Source organism: Bufo bufo, chromosome 9 (genome assembly GCF_905171765.1).
Source record: "Bufo bufo chromosome 9, aBufBuf1.1, whole genome shotgun sequence".
NCBI classification, from domain to species: domain Eukaryota; kingdom Metazoa; phylum Chordata; class Amphibia; order Anura; family Bufonidae; genus Bufo; species Bufo bufo.
In genome coordinates, this window is record NC_053397.1 from 169,953,219 (window position 1) to 169,961,449 (window position 8,231).

An 8,231-nucleotide genomic window follows, 5' to 3' on the forward strand; every position below is an offset into this window, starting at 1 on the left:
CCGAGGCATTGTTTCTAGCAATGTGGGGGGCGAGTGGCTTACCTGCCTGTCTCCCCTGCTCAAATGATTGTTGTTTAAGAAAAAAAAGTTTCCGGTCGCTCTTCACCTGTAGGTGCTGCATATATTGCCGCCCTTTAAGAAGCCAATTTAACCTGTTTGCCTCGGAGGGGTTATCAGTAAAAACTCTCTCAGCTACCTTACAGGTCTCCTGAAGTCCAACCTCCGTGCGGTGAGACTCTTTTTTAATAAATGCTATGGATGACTTTATACAACCCCTCAGGTAAGCCTTCAATGTCTCCCAAATCAATAGCTCATCAGTGGTATAACCCAGCACTTCAAAAAACATATGGAGTTGATCCGGGATTCGGTCGTTAGAGCCCATTAGTGTTAGCCAGAAGGGGTGTATACGCATCTTATTACCATTCTCTCTTCCATCCGCGAGTAAGAGTTTAGCGACCAGTGGAGCATGATCAGAAGGCCCCTGCGGACAGTACTCAATGCTCTCCAAATCAGTGAGAGACAGTGCATTGCCCACGATATAGTCTATCCTAGACAAGGCACCCCTAGAGGGGGTGAAGCAAGAGTACTGCACCGCCAGGGGGTGTCTCTCCCTCCATAAATCGAGCCAGCCCATCTCAGTAACTACTTTGTGAAGTGCCGATGTGGAGCTAGTGGACATCCCCACTCTTGCTGGGTCACGAAATCTGTCTAATTCTGAGTTCATTAGCATATTAAAATCTCCCATACACAATAGTCTAACATTCGGGTATTGTACAACAAAACTCACTGTTGCCTGTAGGACAGATGTGCTGGCTGGTGGGGGATTATACACATTGATGATGACGTATGGAGTGCAATTGATATAAGCATACATAAATATGAACCGTCCGTCCGGATCCACGACAGACCTCTGCAGTTCCCACCTGAGGCTGTTATGTATCAGGACCGCTACCCCTCTTGAGTATGAGTTCCCATATGCGTTAGCACTCCACTGTACCCACGGCTTCTTTATTCTGTTACCCGTTTCTATTGTCAGGTGGGTTTCCTGCAAGCCCAGGATATGTGGAGCAAACCGACGCACATGTGAAAACACTGCTATCCTCTTCCTAGGTCCTCCCAACCCTCTAACATTCCATGACATGACTTTTAGAGCCGCCATGCTATCCTAAGTTCCATGAAATGCATATTAATGTAACTTTGAGGAAATTTACTGAGCTTTCCTCTCTGCCGCCCCTCCTGCATGTCTGCTTCAGATAGGACCATGAAAATAGTATGTACCACAACATAAAGCATAAAAAGAAAAGAAAAGGAAAAATAAAAATAAAAGTATTTAAACATATAACCGCTGGTAATTAGCAGGTCAATAGCCTGCTTCTTTTTTTTTGACCGTGTATACGGGCACCTGCACGGTGTAAATGGATGTTAACCCAGTGCAGGTATTCGCCGGGTGAGACCCTCGGTCATGCTCTGCCAAACAGCCCAATATTCACTGGTACTAATACAGGAATTAAACATTTCAGTCAAACGTTAACTCCGCATATCTCAACAAAGAAAACGTGGCATTTATACGATACCAAAAGCTTAATATCGAAAGGGGAGTCCAGCTTTGAATAACAACGCAGGGCAACGTCCTTCTCAGGCCCACTCAAGGTAATAAATCAGCACGAAGATCTCAAGGCTGCTCAGGCCTGTGTCTCGGTCTTCCAGCTGCCCACTCGTCAGCCTCTCTCGGATCCGTGAAGAACAAGGATTTCCCGCCATCTACAACTCGGAGCCGTGCAGGATAAGACATGGAGTACTGAACATTCATCTCCCGTAATTTCCTTTTGACAGCCACAAAGGTAGATCTTTTTTTCTGCAGCTCCGCCGAAAAATCAGGGAACAGAGAGATCCTGGCGTTGTTAAAGGAGAGGTTCTGCGCTGTTCTGGCAAGATTAAGCAGCATATCTCTGTCCTTCCAGTTCAGGAGCCTGGCTAGCAGGGGTCTGGAGGGAGCCCCCGGTGGGGGAGGTCTAGCTGGGACTCTATGGGCCCTTTCTACAGCATATGTCGCTGAGAACACAGCCTCTGGGAATGTAGATTTGAACCAATTTTCTATGAAGGACGACGGATCCATACCTTCAGCCTTTTCCGGAAGACCCAGGATCCTGATATTGTTGCGTCTCGATCTGTTTTCTAAATCGTCGCATTTTTGCTGCCATAGTTGAACTCTCTGTTCCAGATCTGAGAGTTTGACCTGCATGGGTCTGGTGATATCTTCCAGCTCAGACACCCTGTGCTCCGTTTCTCTCGCCCTCTCCCTCAGCTGCTGTACATCATGCCTGAGGAGTCCCACATCCACTTTCACCTCCTCTATCTTACTTGTGAGGGAGGTCTGGCACATGGAGATCGCAGTAAGTAGCTGTTCGTGGGCCGCTTTAGGCGAGAGTTCTGGCTCTTCCTCACTCTGAGGATCTTGCTGCAGTGACTGGTTTCCGCGGGTCGCATGAGTGCGGGCGTTAGAAGGAGACGCGGCGCCATGTTGTGTCTCGGCCCTAGCATATTCCTTGAGCCGCTCCGCTGCCGCCTGCCCCTTGCTTGGGCTCATTTTACTCCTCCGGGTGTTCCCCCTTCGTTTCTGGACCTGCCACTCTATGTTTGCGGCTGATTAGCAGTCAGGATTGATGAGGATTAAGAACGGGTCTTGGAGCGGCGCTCAGAAGAGTGCGCTCATACCGGAAGTTGGTCACGCCCCGAGATCTTCTCCTTTGCCGAGATAATTCATCCCACCTCACAGGTGTGGCATATTAAGGTGATGATTAGACAGCATGAATATTGCACAGGTATGCCTTAGACTGCCCACAATAAAAGTCCACTCTGAAATGTGCATAGTTTTGCCTTAACGGAAGGGGTCAGAAAACCAGTCAGTATCTGGTGTGGCCAACATTTGCTCCACGCAGTGCAACACATCTTCGTCGCATAGAGTTGATAAGGTTGTTGATTGTGGCCTGGGGAATGTTGGTCCACTCCTCTTCAATAGCTGTGCGAAGTTGCAGAATATTGGCAGGAACTGGAACACGCTGTTGTATACCCCGATCCAGAGCATCCCAAACATGCTCAATGGGTGACATGTCCGGTGAGTATGCTGGCCATGCAAGAACTGGAATGTTTTCAGCTTCCAGGAATTGTGTACAGATCCTTGCAGTATGGGGCCGTGCATTATCATGTTGCAACATGAGATGATGGTCGTGGATGAATGGCACAACAATGGGCTTCAGGATCTCGTCATGGTATCTCTGTGCATTCAAAATGCCATCAATAAAATGCACCTGTGTTCGTTTTCCATAACATACGCCTGCCCATACCATAACCCCATGTCACCATGGGCCACTTGATCCACAACATTGACATCAGCAAAACGCTCACCCACACGACGCCACACATGCTGTCTGCCATCTGCTCTGAACAGTGAAAACCGGGACTCATCCGTGAACAGAACGCCTCTCCAATGTGCCAGATGACATCGAATGTGAGCATTTGCCCACCCAAGTCAGTTATGACGACGAACTGCAGACAGGTCCAGACCCCTAAGAGGACGACGAGCATGCAGATGAGCTTCCCTGAGATGGTTTATTTCACAAATTTTTTATTTGAAAATTGAAGCATACAACATCTTCCACAGTGACATATTACCGTAAATTACAGTATAATTTGTTCATCACATTACAAGTATTCAGGATAGAAGACATCGGATGAAAAGCCTTCATTTATATTAAAGAAAAAAAAAAGACAAGGTCGTGAGAAGACGACCAACAAACAAACAATAATAAACATAAACATAAACATTGCACCACAGTTAAAATCAAGCGTTAGAATTAAGGTATACATCTTCTACACTTGTAGATTTGGCAAAGATGGATAGTGTTTGGATATATAAGACGCCCAATTACGCCACCTGACACTGACACTTGCCAGCCGGCAAAGTTGTTTTGCAATCAGTAGTTCCATGCCGTAATTATAGTGAACTTTAGCAATGATTTCTGGTATGGTTGGGATGTCCCTACTCTTCCATCTTTTAGCTATCGCGACTCTCGTTACTGTTAGTATATGAAAAGCAATAGTGAAGTCTTTTAAATCTAAACATTCCAGCCCAAAAGAGAGTAATGCCATTTCCGGGGATATGGGGAGTACCTTCTCTATTACAGCACCTATGAGTGACAATATATTGGACCAGAAACGGTTGATAGCAGGGCATGTCCACCAGATATGCATTAAGTTGCCAACTGCTGATAGGCATCGCCAGCAAACATTTGAGGTGGTTGGATATATGATGGATAGGCGATAAGGGGTATAATACCACCTATAAAGGAGTTTTCTTGAGGCCTCCAGGTGATCGACACACTTCAAGGTTTTAGAGCTCAGGGAGAAAACAAAGGCCCAATGCGCTGGTGCAAAAGTTTTATTTAAATCTTTCTCCCATTTAGTCTGGAACGGAAATTTTGATATAGTAACTGAGAGCTGCAACCCCCTATAGGCCTCAGAAATACCTCCCTTCCGTATTCTGGGGTTCTGAAAATAGGCTGTATACATAGAGGAATGTGTAGTGTGTGTAATGTTCTTGGATGCTAGGAGGTGGCGTAGCTGAAGGTACTTATAAAAATCAGACCACTGGATTTGATACCGCTCTCTTAAGTCTGTGAATGAAATAAGGACCCCATTAGCTAAAATTTGGGACACTGAAAGGATTCCCTTAGATTCCCATTGTGAGAAATCAGTATCCGGCAAGCAGGCGCTGAAAGCTGACAACGGAGCATCTGTAATACTGAGTGGGAGGATTTTTGGGATAAGTGGACACTTGGTCCATAACGACATTCCAGCTTGACTAGTGATAGATGTAGATCGAGGGGGCGTTTTGGAAAGTAATCCCTGCCAAAGTAAGTGCTTCGATGAGGGTGCACGTGTTAAGCTAGTTTCCATTTGTACCCATTTTTTCGCGGTGTCATTGATCCACCAGCTTTTGAGTTGGTCGAGCACAGTAGCTTGGTAATATGTAAGAAGGCATGGACATCCCAGTCCCCCCAGTTTAACAGGTTTGTATAGAATATCAGCCGCTACTCTCGCCCTCTGTTTTTTCCATATAAAATGTAATATAAGGGCTTGGAGCGAGGCAATATATTTGCGGGGCACAATGACAGGCAAGTTCCTAAATAAGTACAAAATCTTTGACAAGAGAAACATTTTGGACGCAGCAACTCGACCCATCCAGGAGAGAGGGTATTGCGAATAAGCCCCTATGTCATTTTTAATTTGTGCAATAATAGCATTGTAATTAACAGACTGGAGGTTACTTAGGGGGAATGTGAGGGTTATACCTAAGTAAGGAATACTTCCTTCGGACCATTTAAAGGGGAATTTAGCTGAGATGGCACTTTTGGTATCTAGCGAGAGCCACATTCCTAATATAAGCGATTTATGGGAATTAATTTTATAGTAGCTCACCCGACTAAACTGATCAATGATATCTGAGACAGCTGCTAGGGAGGTTAAGGGGTCTTTAACTGAAATAATAACATCGTCCGCGAAAAGGCCTATTTTGTGTTCTGTTTCACCAATAGTAATGCCTTTAATGTTCGGGGATAACCTAATTTGATGAGCTAGGGGCTCCATCATTAGTGCAAATAGGAGGGGGGAAAGGGGACACCCCTGCCTTGTGCCATTAAAAGGGCACGGAAAGGGCTCCCGAGGAATATACTCTGGCCGAGGGCTTGGAATATAGCACTAAAATGGAGGATAGAAGCCTTGGTGGAAAACCAAATTTGCCCAACACCGCTTCAAGGTAGCCCCAGTGGATCCGGTCGAACGCCTTCTCGGCATCCAATGATAGAACAGGGAAGGCGCCCGACGTTCAGCCACCACTGACATAATATTTAAAAACCTGCGGGTGCCATCCACTGTCTGTCGATCTTTGACAAACCCGACTTGGTCAGCGTCAATTAACGTTGGGAGAATATTTGTCAAGCGGGTCACGATCACCTTAGCGTAGATTTTTAGGTCTGCGTTAAGAAGTGATATTGGCCTAAAATTAGAGGGAACATCTGGGGATTTCCCAGGCTTCGGCAGGGTGACTATCAATGCATTTAGCATTTCTTCAGGTAGAGAGCCTGAGGATGCGGCATCATTAAATAGCCTTGTTAGGTAAGGAACTAGTAGGTCTCTATGAGCCTTATAAAATTCATTGGTGAGGCCATCCGGCCCAGGTGATTTGCCAGCTTTCAGGGTTTTAATAGCTGCAGAGATTTCCTCCGGAGAAAAAGCAGAGGATACGTCTAGCTTTTGACTGTCTGTCAATAAGGGTAAATTTAGGTGGTCTAAAAATGTTTGTATAGAGGAGATGGTTTATGACAGTTTGTGCCGAAATTCTTTGGTTATGCAAACCAATTGTTGCTGCAGCTTTCCGGGTGGCTGGTCTCAGACGATCATGGAGGTGAACATGCTGGATGTGGAGGTCCTGGGCTGATGTGGTTACACGTCGTCTGCGGTTGTAAGGCCGTTTGGATGTACTGCTAAATTTTCTGAAACACCTTTCAGCGGTGAAGCAACATTGTACTACAGCCTTTTTGGGGGGTATTATTTTATAAATTTTATTCTTTTATCATACAGTATGTCAGACAGACAGGTGACAGGCCCTTCAAAGGGAATGGGCAGTGGCGAAAATGTTTCTGTTGCAGGCAGCAGAAGAAGGGGGGGTGGCAGCAGGATTCGCAGTAAAAGGGCCTTAGCTTCCGGTGTCATCTAGCGGTCGTGTCTTGACCAGCAACCCAGCGGTGCTTGAATGGTTGACTAGGTCTTCGTTATTGTCTCAAGTGACAGCAGACACCCCCAGCCAAGAGTCGGTGGGTTCTTCTGACACAACGCTTAGTTGGCATGGCCCAGGAGCAGGTCCTGTGTCCCCACCTGTGCTGAACCTTCCTCTGTCATTTTCAGTTCCCTCAGTGTGAGAAGTATTATATGCCATAGGCTCGGCTCCACTTTTCAGCAAGGATGAGCTACTAGAGGACATTCAGCAGCTACTGCCCAGTCAAGATCTGGAGAAGACATCTGCCGCTTCCTCCGGTAGGCGGGCAAGTAGTGATGAGGAGAGTTTCGTGGGAGCAGGTGTTGAGAGCTGTCAGGCTCCTGGCCCTGAGACTGTTGAGGGGGACATCATCGACTTGCAGACAGTAGCGGCTGATGATGATGATGTAGCCGATCGCACTTGGGAGCCGGGTGAAGAAGGGGCTTCATCATCATCAGGAGAAGAGGGTGGAAGCTTGTGCGTGAGGCAGCGGCTGAGACAGCAGGGTGGCAGCGTGGCTGTGAGTCAGCAGGGTGGCAGCAGTGGGAGGTCGTGAGCCAAACATGCCAGGGGTAGACCACCCACTTCGCAGGAGACTACCGGCCCGGAAAGTAGCGGTGCAGGGGTTCACGGAGGCAGCGGTAGCAGGCAGTCAGCGCTGAAAGTTGGTGGGAAAATGCCATTCTCGGTGGTGTTTCAATTTTTCTTAGGCCGCCGGAGGAGATGAACATGGCCATTTGACGGATTTGTTGGCAGAAGGTGAAGCGTGACCATGCGTCAACACATGCAGCGTCACCATAAAGTGGTCTGGGAGAACAGTGGCTCCGATGTGGGGGTCCAGCCTGCTGCAAGAACCGCTGCATTATCCAGTGGAAAGCACCCAATTTCATGTAGTCAAGGCTCCATCACCTCAGCCTCCTCATCCTCCACCGTGTCCTCAGCCTCCACTGTAGGAACAATTCACAGTGCCCCACCAGCATACCACATGTGCAGGGCATGGTGGTGTCATGCTGTTCTGCACCTAGTTTGCCTGGGCGAACAGAGTCACACAGGGGAGGAACTGCTCTGCGTCCTTCATTAAGAAATCGAATCCTGGCTTTCTCCTCGAAAACTCAAAATCAGAACCATGGTGACCGACTGTCTGCAAGACATCCTGAAAATGGCCAGGAAACTTTGCTTGCACTTCAGCTACTCGTACACCGCAAAGCATACCCTTCTTGAGCTGCAGCGGCAGAATGGCATCCCCCAACATAGGCTGCTATGTGACATTTCCACCCATTGGAATTCCACCCTCCATATGTTGGACTGACTATATGAACAGAGAAAGGCCATAAACGATTTCTTGATGATACAGGCGGACAGAAGTACTCCCCTGTTTAACTTCAATGTTAGCCAGTGGCAGCTCATGCGTGACACC